Source organism: Equus przewalskii, chromosome 21 (assembly GCF_037783145.1).
Source record: "Equus przewalskii isolate Varuska chromosome 21, EquPr2, whole genome shotgun sequence".
NCBI classification, from domain to species: domain Eukaryota; kingdom Metazoa; phylum Chordata; class Mammalia; order Perissodactyla; family Equidae; genus Equus; species Equus przewalskii.
This window is the reverse complement of record NC_091851.1, coordinates 14,556,020-14,569,406: the sequence shown is the minus strand read 5'-3', so window position 1 is coordinate 14,569,406 and position 13,387 is coordinate 14,556,020. Positions and strand designations below refer to the sequence as shown.

The 13,387-nt window shown below is 39.2% G+C and overlaps 1 protein-coding gene across 11 annotated transcripts in view; it reads left to right on the top strand.

Moving 5' to 3' along the window:
* PLCB4 (phospholipase C beta 4) overlaps positions 1-13,387 on the top strand; it is a 388,953-nt gene that overhangs the window by 46,667 nt on the left and 328,899 nt on the right. Inside the window, exon 2 of one of the 11 annotated variants that reach the window (XM_070587872.1) lies at positions 11,105-11,169. The exons of 9 other annotated variants lie outside the window; for them this stretch is intronic. The gene's annotated coding sequence lies outside the window, so the exon portion shown is untranslated. Of the gene's footprint in view, positions 1-11,104; positions 11,170-13,387 lie in introns of those variants that run through there. One more of the 11 variants, XM_070587863.1, reaches the window with a different exon arrangement.

The window sequence follows — 13,387 nt, the reverse complement described above, 5'->3', positions numbered from 1 at the left end:
CACACATACACACGCACATGCACTCACACAGTATTGTGTATCCTCAAAATTCATGTTTTGGCTGCTCAGTTCTGCTCTCTTGGTTTTGTTCCATCTATCTTTAAGTCAGCACCACATTGCTAAGACTAGGGTGAGGCAGCCGAGGTGCCCAGGACGCAGCATTTATGGGCGCCTTTACCCTTCGGCTCTAGGAGCCTCACTTGCTGCCCCCTAGTCTCCACCCTCACTAAAGCTTCATGGTAACTTTTGGTATTTGGTAGGTCAGAGTCTTGGCTATTCTTAGCCCCTTTACATAGCAAATGAATTTAAAGAAACAGCTTGTCAAGTTCCATGAAAAATCCCAAAGGAATTTTGACTTGAATTACATAGAATTTATAGGTTCAGTGAGTCTAGAGTTCTGCACTCTCGCCCTTTCCTGCCTCTGACCTCCTGTCCCGTTGTTCCCACGGTGCCTCAGCCACACTGACCTTCTTGCTGTTGTTCACGCTTGCAGACCTCTTTCCACCTCAGGGCCTTTGTGCTTAACAGTTCCCCCTGCCTAGAACACTCCCCACATCTGTGTATGACTCCCTCTTCTTATCATTCATGTTTCCCCCTCAGATGTGACCTCCCCAGAGAAGACTTCTGTGGCCACCCTAATCTCAAATATCTCTTTTTGGTCATTTTCTTTCCTCTCACTCTGCCTTATTTTCTTCACATAATTTTCATTATCTGAAATCATATAATATTGCTTATTAGTTATTTTTTGTTTACCTTGGGCTTCTTCCACTAAAATGTCAGGTGCTTGAAAATAGGGCTTTGTCTCAAGTCTTGGCTATCATCATATACCAAATTTTCTAGTAGCATATTAAAAAAAGCAAAAAGAAAAAGGTCAAATTAATATTAATAATGCTTTTTAACCCAATATATCTAAAATATTATTTCCACATGAAATCAATATAAAAATTATTAATGAGATATTTTTCAGTCTGTTTTGGATTAAGTCTTGAAAATCTGGTGTTTAATTTACACATAAGCACATTACAGTTTGGACTAGCCACATTTCACATGCTCACTAGCCGCATGTGGCTGGTGGCTATCCTGTGGGATAGTGGAGGGTGGAACAAAGCCCGACACATAGGAAAAAGTGAATGAATATATGCTGAATGGATGAACAACTGAATGAGCAAATAAATTTTACTTTAGTGTTATAAGTAATGAAAACTTGAGTTAAATTAAGAATAGAATCAAGTCCCCATAAAGGGTGATTTGTTGTTAGAGCAAAGTGAGGAGGTAGCAATGATTTTTACTGAAACAGTATTACGGTATCTGAATGGTTTGAGGTAAGTGTCACCTCCATTAAGGCCTTGGTGTGCAAAGCAGCATACGAGGCACTGAGAACCTGAGAAAAAGATGATGAAGTCCTCGAGATGTCTGATGTCTGGCGAGTTAGTAAGAACTTGATGCCTAGCTCTGTTTTAGGTTGTGTGTGTTATTGAAACAGCTCTGTGTATCGTGGATTAAATTTCCCCAGTCTTTTATTAATATTTAGAAACCTAGATTCAGACTAATAGCTGCAGATGCAATTGTGGACCATGCAGTCCCTGTTTATAGAACACATTTTGTGGGCACCTAGCATCATGGGAAGGTGCTAAGAGGAGGTGATATTGCCCTAGCACTATTTTAATGTGTATTTCTCTAGGTTAGTTTCCTGACTCACCTGAAATATCCTCTAAGCATGATTCTGAAGCATTTCAGCTATATTTTGGGTGCATTGAGATTCTAAATGTGTATCCAGTATGGTCTTTCCTTCGTTTTCAACTTATAATTGGCAAGTTCCCATAGGAAAAAATCATTATTGGTGCTATAAAAGCACTTCTTATCTGTCACATTTGGGAAATGAAAGTTTCGTAAAGGTCAAAAGAAAGTGTGCCCCCAATTATGATGATGACTTGTACATCACAAATAGTTTAATAGCTTGGAACCTATCTTAGTCTCTTTTACAGAGTAAAAAGAGAAAGGAAAAAAAATTAAAAACCTAAGTCACTCAATAGCTATTTTATCATATAGTTTTAAGAAGGATGAAAAAGAGCCCATTTAAGTGCTTTTATCGACATCTATCTATATACGTTCTCTGTGATTTGGAACTATTTAAATTGTGTAACCCCTCAAGTTTATTAGTTCACCTTTATTAATTTGTCAAGGTTAATGTCTGCATAATGAGTTGAAGATAATTAAAGACTCGTTGGCACCCATCTGCTAGTATTTACTGAGTGTCGTTTGTTTTATAGCTCTTTTTGTAATGTTTCCTGAGGAGATTTCTTTGCCACTGAAACAATTTTTAAAACACAAACCACGCTGCTGCCTTAGGCAATGTAAGAATTCTTCTCCTTAATCTTTCAGCACTTGACAGCCTATTAGGGAGATCAGATGATGTACCTCTGAGAAGCCCAGGGTGTGTTTGCACACGCTGTTGAGAGTGGGGTGATGCCAGTCGGTTGGACACGTGGCCTGGCGGCCCCCTTTCCTTTGCAGTCTGCCGTAGAAGGCTGCCTGCCGCTGGCGTCTGTGCTAATTATTCTGCCCCAGCAGCAGAGCTGTGGGTGCTGCCTGCAGAAGGATGCCCTCCATGCTCTCCTTATGTGACGGCCGATGGGCATTACGGAAGCCAGTGAGCTGACTGAGCGCAGGGCTTTCCTGAGTGCCTACTGTGTGCAGTGTCCGTTACCAATCGATAATGCAGACAGTTACCTTAGATTAAAAAAGGAGGGATTCAAGGCCCTCTGTGAATATCTTATTCAAATCCTATTTCCTCCATTTACCTATCTTCTCTGGGCACTGGGAAAGCCCTCTGCTGACATTTTCCATTGCTGGGGAAGACCGAAATTTCTGAACTGAGCAGTCAGGCCCCTGCGTGCTCTGATGCCTCCACCTCCCTCCCAGCCATTGCTGCCTTGCCCAAACCGTGTGGTCCCGAAACAGAATGAACTGCCCTGTTACTGTGTGCTTCCCCCTCGCTCCTCTGTTCCCTCACCTGAGTAGCCCTGTGCCTCACCTGTGTGAACCCATCGCTACGCTCAGCTTCAATGCTGCCTCCCTGAAGCCTTGCTCGTATCCACCCCTCAGCCCTGCCCTCACCTATCTTGACAATGCCCTGGCTCTTTAGGCCTCTCTGAAAGTTGTCAAAGCTTTTCCCTTTGTGGTGATTCATCTACAAGTCATCGGAGACCCTGCCCATCAATTTTCTGAAGGCAGCATGGCATCAGCCTGCCTTTTACCTGCTCCTTCCCCAGGGTCCAGCAATCACTTTGCATTTTCTCAATGAGTGGACAAATGCTTCTTTAACTTCCATAGTCCCTGGTTTAGCATCTTCCCAGCTCTATCTTTTCACTCAGTAACCACCACCCGCAATTATCAGACTCTTCTCTCCTGGCTTCTGGCTTCTCCACGGGGCTCTGGGCTCCTCTTACGTGTTATTCCACCTGCTCCCTATTTTTTGCCCTAGTTTCTCATCATTTCTGTGAACAGTTTCTTCTGAGCTGCTGGTTCTCTTCCCTTTAGCATCGATCATGATGCTTCTTCCCAAGGGCTGGACCAGCTTATGTCTGGTCTAAAGGCAGGAACTGGCTTGTTTGTAATTTCTTAGGACAAGTGGGCCAGTTATTGAAAACACTGTTGTAAAGTGTGCTGCTAAAGTAGTCTGAAATTCTTTAGAGAGAGTTGTTTTGTTTTCCTGTGAAAGACAAAGATGAGTCTTCAGTGGAAACAACACTTTAATGCAGAGGTTTGAATGAAGTGTGTCCAACACAGGTGGCTCTGACAAATGTGGATAAAGGACATCAGTCTTAGAAAAGTGATGTTTGTAATTATGTTAATTATTTCAGGGTTTTTTTCCAGTTATTTCTGTTAAGTTGATCATATTTAACATTTATTCCTGACACTGGATTTATGTCTGTTAGGTCTAAAACTTGAGAATAATAGTTACGAAATATTACAGTTTTCAATTTAAGTTACTACTAGCAGCATTCCTATCTACTTCATTTTCCCCAAGACTTTTGTATAGAAATGTTATTTATTTAAGTATCTCTTTTTCTTGGCCAGTGTTTGCACTTGACAATAAAATTAAACATGAAGTACATTCTTAGGTTTCCCTGATTGTGGATAGACTAGTTTAATCTTTAGTGGTAATTTTTAATATATACCTATAGTAATAGAAACAAAAGAACACTATTTTTATTAAACATCTTTTTCTAATTGTAAAAATGGTGCTTATTGTGGAAAACTTTGAAAAGATAAGATAAACGAATATTACTGCTATTCTGCCGCCCACCAAAAAACAATCACTGTAACATAGCATATTTTTTATAAAATTAGGATTATATTGGACATACAATTTTTACTCTTAACATTGTATTGTGATTATTTCCTACATAATTTTGTTTTAAACATGGCTTTTATTGGTCGCATACTTTTAAGTCATGAAGGACTGTAACATTTCAGGAATATTCTATTACTGAAATTTAGGTGCTTTCACTCCATTGCTTTAAAATCATTTCTGCTCCTATTCAAGATGTGGATACTTAGAAATTGTCATATTGCAGTGTATTTCATAAGAAAGATACATTAGGTGTGTACTTGATTTAAATATGCAGTATTTCAGGGGATGGCCACGTGGTTGGGTGGTTAAGTTCGTGCGCCCCCTTCCACGGCTCAGGGTTTCAGTGGTTTGGATCCTGGGCATGGACCTAGCACCACTCATCAAGCCATGGTGAGGTGGTGCCCCATATAGTACAACCAGAAGAATCTACAGCTAGGATATATAGCTCTGTACTGGAGGGCTTTGGGGAGAAGAAAAAAAACCAAAAAAAAAAAGAGAGTAAGATGGGCAACAGATGTTACCTCAAGGCCAATCTTAAAAAAAAAAAATGCAGTATTTCGGACATTAGAAATGGGAAGATTAATTTTGAGTAATGTTATATCATGCAGGCATTTACAAATCAAATGCATTTAAGGAAAAGCCCGGTCTTGCTTGCCTTAATGTTGGTCCAAGTTTGGAGACGAAAGCATTTACGGACCATTAGCTGTAATACTTCACTCTTGAGACCACTTGTCGTAATGAGCTGTCAATTATTGTGCATCTAAGTGTAGTTAAAGGGACCATTGGGCTTGCAGTTTAAAAGCCAGCATTTATAAATGTGCAGGAATTGAATTATAAATGTGGTGGCTCGATGAGACTCTCCTGCATCATGCTCCTGTCTGGATGTGCTGTCTGCTCTCTGGAAGATTTTCGTCTCCATTTAAAGATAAGAAACAGTAAAGATGTTGTACAGTTGACCATATGGCTACACAATTTTTATGTTTCTTACAATGTATTTTGGGAATTTTTTTTTTAAACCAAGAGTTATGGACCAGTATTTCTTTGTTTAGCATAGAATGAATTAGTTTCAGCCAATACTTAGGAATGAGGAGAAGAAAGGAAATTGGAGATATTTAAATGTACTTTGTCTTTCTAGAATGTGTATTCTGTGTTACCTGTTTATCATTAATTTCTGAACAGTATTTGCCTTTTCAAAATCTTTGTACTTTCAAAATACTTTACTGTAGCCTTTTTTAAATTAATATGGCATAACTGGGTAACATTTTACATTTTCTTATGGTCAGAGATGCCGTTTGGTTTGAACGTGCCCATTCTAAATGATCACACTGTTCAGAAACTGGTGGAAATCCAATTTTATTTTTCATATTTCAACTGTTTAATTCTGTCTTGTTCTGAAAGATCAATATTTGGTACGTGAAAAGTTCCCCTTGAATTTTGTTTCTTTCTTTTACTTTTTTAACACAAAAGTAGTACCTGCTTGCTGGAACAAAACAATATAGATAAGTAGAAATAAAGATTTTATTCCATTCCACCCTCTGTCTTCAATCTCACGTTCTGCCATAGAGGTAACCGTCTGAGAACATAAAGCAGTCTCACACAGGCACCTACAGTCTGTTATGTGTTGCTGTTACATAGACTAGGGTAGAAGTTGGTACACTTTTTCTGAAAAAGGCCAGAAGGTATTCTTGACATTGTGGGCTCTACACTTTCTATTGTGACTATTCAGTGTTGTAGCACAAAATAGCAATAGATAGTACCTAAATAAATACCTGAATTCATGAACACCAAAATTTGAATTTTGTGTAATTATTATGCATCATGTTGAATTTCATGTAATTATTATGTGTCATGAAATATTCTTCTTTTGAATTTTTCAACCATTTAAATATGTAAAAACCAATCTTAGCTCATGGGCTCTATGAAGGCAGATGGCTGGCAGGCTGGATTTGACCCGAGGGCTGTAGTTTTCCAAGCTCTGGTCTAGGGTTAAAAAAAAATTATAAAATTGAATCATATATTTTTCAGGGTCAAATATCACCGTGGGATTAATTGAGGCAAATAAACCAAAGAAAACACTTCTTTTATGGAATAATCTTTTGACACTTTACAGATAGTGAATGAAAGGAAATATTTCAGAAGGAAGCAAAGGTGAGAGAAGAAAGGCTGGGAGCAGGCTTGGTGGAGTCTTAAGTGTGGGAGGGTCACAGAGGGTCTTGGTATGATGACCAGTTCACAGACTCCCTTAGCGCTTCCACAGAGAGAAGTGCTCCCGATCCTTTGGAAACACAGCATTAATAGAACATTCTCTTTGCATGGAGACCTATGTTGGCATGTATCATTGTCTCATATGAAATCTGTTTTGCAGTGTGTGCTGACAAGTATCATCTTTGTAATTGACTATTTTTATATATCCTGAATTGTATTTTTAATTATGAAGTTTTATATTACTTATACCAATATAAAATAGAAACATTGACGATTGCCCAGGAAGTATGTTACGTTGTAAGCCTCCCCAAATAGATGCTTTGTAATGATAAGGTCAGCTCTATTAAATTACTTCACGGGATGCTGTCTGAATGCCTCTTATGCTCTTGATTTGATCCATTCGCCAGGTGTGTCTCTTGATGGCAATTCTGTTTTCAGACCAATGAGAACACTGTGATCCAGTTTTGCTGCCTTCTGGAGCAATTGCTAGTTTTAATAAATTAAAAATAAAACAATAGGGCATCTATTGTGATACCTCTGAAAGTGTCGTTTTCCACTGTAATTGCAAAATACAATGTGTAATTCATAGAACTAAAAAACTTATTTTTTATGAAATGAGCAATTTATTAAGGATTATACTATCTGATTTTATGTGCTTGGTATGTGACTTAATGAAAGTGTGTGTGATAAGAAGCAAAAATGGATTCATTGTGTTATTTTTTTTTAAACCACTTGTCCCATATTCCATTTAGTTCACCTGAAGTGGAGAGTAAAATAGTGTTTCGCTTTTTTCGTTGTATAACTTGGCAATTTGGAGAAAATGGATATTCTTATTAGATACCAAATATAGGAGTGTACGTGTATGAATACAAATGCACACATGCATATGTGAAAAGAAGTTATATCTTTTATTCTTCTAGAAGAAGTTCACGGTATAAAATTTAGAAACTGTAGATCAATGTAAAGAAGGAAATAAAAGCATCTGTATTTTCACCACCCAGCCATAACCACTATTAACAATTTTGGGAATACTTTCCAGAGACTTATGCCATATGCCTGCATGCTTATATTTATTTCTCAGGTCACATTTGTTGCTTATCTACTATGTGCCAGGCACGGTATGAGGCATTGAGGACATAGAGATGAACAGAACAGTCCCCTCTTTTCCTGAAATTGACTTTGCTCTAGTGGGGGAGATAAGCATTAACCAATTTCTCATATATCTGGTGGTGGTGAGCACTGTGAAGAAAATTAAGACCAGGAAGGGGGGCTGAGAAGGTCTGAGGTGTGCCTCTGTGTGTGTGTGTGTGTGTATGTGTGTGTCTGTTTAAGTAAGAGTAAAGATAGTATGGGGTTATACTACCCACACTCTTTTGTAACTTGCACTTTTAAATTTAAAAAATATATCATGAACATTTTCTGTGTCATTAAACGTACATCTAAATGAGCATTATTCTGAATGCCATATTCTACTTTTATATGAATGAATGAAGTTTATTTAACTAATTGTTCAATATCATAAACTAGTTTTTTCTTTTTAAAAATATTTATATTATAAGCAAGGCTGTGAGGAGTGTTACCACTGAAAATAAGCATTTTTGCACGTCCTTGGGATAAACTTTTAGAAGCAGAATTTTTGGGTCAAAGAGTTCTTACGTGTCAAGGCTTTTGATATGTGCCCATAAGCTTAGACATGTTGTACGGCTGCTTCAAAGCTTAGTTTGTTTTCGTTTCCTCAGCCCCCTTCACTGTTCCCTCTACATTTTCGAATTTCAAATCCTAGCAAAAGTAGGTAATATTCCCCTAATGTAAAGAACTTTGTATGTGATAACATGTTACGTTAGTGGTGAATTTTATTTCTTCTTTCTGAAATCAGATTCTTCTTGTGTGTGAGAAGGCTAATGTGCTTGTAACTGCATCATTGCATAAGCTGACAAAGTCCTATTTGTTGCTTACAAAGTTGGCAAAAAGCAAAATAAAAAAGACATTAAGCACAACAAACCAGAAGCCTTGGAAATGCAAGAGAGTCAGTTTAAGTTTCAACATGTCATTTCATTTGCTTTTTTTTTAAGGTTTGAAAAAAGCCTTCAGCATATTGAACCGTATTACAAAAGAAGCAGTCAGTTTGGGGAGAAAACCATTTTATCCTTTTCAGCTTGCCCTAGGATAGATTTTTCTATTTCAGCAAAAATAAATAAAATTTGTTATTTTAGATGAAAATTTTCTAATTTGCTGTCACCTTCCACTGGTTTTCTTTCAGGTGACATTGTAGGTAATGCCAATGCTAATGATATTGGCACACACTTACATAGTCTCTATCCTGTGCCAGGTACTGGATTACCTCATTTTAAAGCTAGATGGGGATTGTTTTCCATGAGAGGAAGTGGAGATTTTAACACCAAGGCAGTAGAGGCTTAGTGGCTCTAACCCCTTTCAGAGTCATAGACATAAGTAGAAGGATGTGTTAAGGTGAGCACTTCTCAAACTCTAAGGTGCACTCGACTTACCTGGATGTCTTGTTAAAATGCAAATTCTGATTCAGCAAGTCCTGAGGGACCTGAGACTCTGCATTTCTAATAAGCTCCCAGGGGATGCTGATGCTGCTGGTCCATTGACCACACCCTAAATAACAAGGTGTTCAAAGACATTGACACAAAGTCTACTGTTTCCCTATGGGGAGAGTGTGGTCCAGAGGGGCCAGCAACCCAGCTCTGCCAGCCACACAAGCCCCCTGGCAACTGAGGTTGGGAGCTGATTTCCAGATGTGTCCTTTGTGCACTTTGTTTGCCATGCCACTCATTCTGAGAGAGCCACCCTTGTGATGAGATTGTACACGACTTAGATTTTCTTCTTTTTATTTTTGTGTCTTCTAAGTTTTATTTTATTTTATTTTATTTTGCAGGAAAGGATGCACCCTGAGCTTACATCTGTTGCCAATCTTCCTCTTCCTTTTTTCCTCCGCAAAGCCCCAGTGCGTGGTTGTATATCCTAGTTGTAAGTTCTTCTATGTGAGCTGCCATCACAGTGTGGCAACTGATAGATAGGTGGTGTGGTTCCATGACTGGGGAGTGAACTGGGCTGCCAAAGCAGTGAGCGCGCCGAACCTTAACCACTAGACCATTGGGGGTGGCTCTCTTCTTAAGTTTTTATCAGTGATCATATATTAGTCTTATAATCAGAAAAAAGTGAACACATTTATTTTTTTACCTAGAATGGTCCCCTTCCCCAAATCTCTATTGGTGATTGTCCTTGGGCATCTTTTGCTGCATCTGATCTCTTTGAAGGTCTTTGAGGCAGGTCTTTGAAGGAGTTATTGGAATAAATACACTTTAGGTGCTCCATCCGTATCAGCTTTGGCACTTACCTTTTAAAAAAAAATGGTGGTAAAATACGCATAACATAAAATTTACCATTTAACCATTTTTATTGTATAGTTCAGTGGCATTACGTATATTCACATTGTTGTGCAACCATCCTCACCATTCTTCTCCAGAACTTTTGTATTTGCAAAACTGAAACTCTATACCCATTAAACAATAACTTCCCATTCCTTCTTCTCCTAAGTCCCTGGAACCATCATTCTATTTTTTGTCTCTGAAATTGACTGCTCTAGGTTCCTCATATTAGTGGAATCTTATAGTATTTGTCCTTTGGTGCATGGCTTATTTCTCTTGGCATAATGTCCTCAGTGTTCATCCATGTTGTAGCGTGTGTCAGAATTTCCTTACTTTTTAAGGCTGCATAATATTCCATTCTGTGTATATACCATATTTTGTTTATCCATTCATCCATCGGTGGATACTTGGGTTGCTTCTACTTTTCGGCTATTGTGGATATTGCTCCCATGAACATAAATGTGCAGATATCTCTGTCTTTGACACCCACCAGCTCTTTTGCCCAATTTCCAGCTGCCTGCATTTGGCCCCCTTACCTGAGTGAGGGCTTTCTCTGGGCCCCTTCTCTGCCTATGTATGGGCTGTGAAGTCAATGCCTCCTGTATCCCCCACCCCTCAATTGAGATAGGAATTGGTATACAAGTACCCCAGCTCCCTTCCTTTCAGATGGGGTAACTGGAGACACGTGTCTACGCCATCTCCCAGAATTCCCCAGTGGGGGTAGACCCCAGTTGCCCATGATGATAACTTTCTTGATATCACACCCTGCACTGGCTTCTTTCCCATCTCATTTTTCCACTCCCCTACTGGTTCTTCCTGGGATCACTTCCCAAATAAACTACTTGTTCTCAAATCCTTGACCTAGGGTATGCCTCAGAGGGAACCCAAACTAAAGAGCATTGAGAAGGCGCCCTGTGAGTCCCCCCCTTACACCCAGAGATGTTCTTTTGTTGGAAAACAACACTGAGATTTGGATATTTGAGGTGGATTCTTAGTTGTGTGCAGCTGCCTTCCCACCCCATCCAGTTAGATGTTCCAGAAGAAAATTGAATCTGTTCACATCAGCATTTGACCCTTATTGTTGTAACGTCTTAAATGTAAAATACATTACTTTCAAAGCCCTTTTTTTGTGTCTTTACTATCTCAGTGATATAATCTCCAGTTGCCATACATGGAGCTGGATCCCAAAGAAAGAAGAAAACAGTTCTACAAGTAAGTAGATTTCTTGTTAGTTAAGATAGTCATTTTCTATATATAGATGCTTGTTTCTTGCTTTTGCTACCATGTTTAGCCTCTGGGACTCTTCTTGGTTGTATCTAGTTTGTTGTTTTTGGCTCATTTTGACATTCTCTGTGTATTGTATTTTTAATATCAAATCATAGATTTAGCAACAAGCCTGGAAACAGATTAAGTTTCTTGTCCCAGAGATGCTGCTCAAAATGAAGATGCAGCCCGGGGTGTAAGGCAGATCTCAGCTTTGGTGTCTTTGGGGAGTCTGGCTGCTAGTGAGGTGTGAACTTTCATTGATCTTTGGGAATTGTTAATGTCATACCTAGTTAGAGCGTTTATGGGCCAACCCTAGTTAAGTTGCCGACCACAAAACCACAGAGAGTAAGTCCTAGACTTGTGATTACAAAAGGAAAACGTGAATGTTTCTGAAGACTGTAGCTAACTAGCATCTGCCTCAAACCAACAATAAATCTTTAACCATCTGTATGACAACTCAGTCTATTTTGTGGGAAGAAGAGGTATGTATACTTCAGAAGGTGTGCTTGCATCTTCCTTTTTTGAGTTTAAAGGATAAGTTACTTTAATTGATGTATCGTCCAGCCAGTTTAGAGCAAGTGAATAACTTTCAAAGTAGAAAGCAGTTTCAGCTACAGAGAATAGACGATAATGTCAGTGGAAGTTTTTCCCCCTTAAAGTGGTTGAAAGCGTATCATAGCAGATGTTTTCTGTGTTTGGATTGTTTTCCCATGAAACCCATCAATGATGTTTGCACATGATGGTTTAGTTCCCTAGGTCAGGAGATCATGAGCAAACTTATCTGATCCCATATATTGGAGGTTAGAAATCTTCTTTGTTGACTTTGCACAGTGGCAACTATTTCGAAAGAAATAATCTTTGTCTTAGTAGGATAAATTGAAGTTGTAATCAGGTCAGCAAGAAATTAACATAAAGCCCAAGCAAAGCAAACTTGGTCCTTGTTTCTCTGTGTTAACACGGAACATTGTATTTATTATGTCCATCAAAATATAGGAGGTCTGGGGCCAGCTGGTGGCGTAGTGGTTGAATTCGCATGCTCCGATTCAGTGGCCTGGGGTTCCTGGGTTCGGATCCCGGGCGTAGACCACTCATCAAGCCATGCTGTGGTGGCATCTCATGTACAAAATAGAGGAGGATTGGCACAGATGTTAGCTCAGTGACAGTTTTCCTCCAGTAAAAAGAGGGAGATTGGCAACGGATGTTAGCTCAGGGCCAGTCTTCCTCAGCAAGAAAAAAAACATAGGAGGGCTGGTTTAGACTGAAAATATTGTGAACTCTTCTTTGTGAAAGAAATCTCCAAGAGTTTCCTGAGAAGGCAGTTCATCGTCTCTAAGCCTCTTGCCTTTCCTTCAACTGTGGGTTTCCTGGCCAGCACGTAACAGCATCGTGTGAAGCTACATTAAATTAGAGGATACTCAGGGGTGATATTAATAGCCTGTATTGACATTTTTTCATGGCTTAAGGAGCAATAACTGATTATCTACTGTGAGCCAGATCTGCTTTGTGCTGGAGATACCTGAGAATGATCAGGTCTTCTGTTTATCTATTAATCTTTCTGTCTATTGACCAATCATTGGATTTATCAGCCAGTCGACTAATTGATCTATGAGTCTGTCTTCCTTCCTTCCTTCCTTCTCTCTTTCCCTTCCTCTTTCCTTCCTGTTCTCTTTCCTTCCAAACTAAAATCTAAACTGAACGTAGAGTCTGGCAGTCTTCTGAAAGTTGAGCTCTGAATTCTAATCTTACCTTGAGTCCTCACTGATAAGATACCACCTAATCTCTGTGACCTGTAACTTCCTTACCTATTGAATGAAGGGATTGGATCAGCTCCTTCCAGTGCAGTTGGTGGGTAAAGGCATACATAGCGTCTGGATCAATGCCTCCTTTTAGATCCAGGCTTTACCACTCCCTGTCTTTGTGACCTTGGGCAACTTATGTAACCTCACTGTGCCTCAGTTTCCTCATCTGTGGAATGAGGATCAGAATTGTACCTACCCGCTGTTTGGAAGATCAAATGAGGTAATATATGTAAATTGCTTAGAACAGTATGTAATACTGTTACATACTGTTACATAGTAAATGCTCAGTAAACGTTAGCATTATTATTACTATCATTATCTATCTCATGTGCAAACAACAGATGCTCAATCTCCTTTCCTCTATC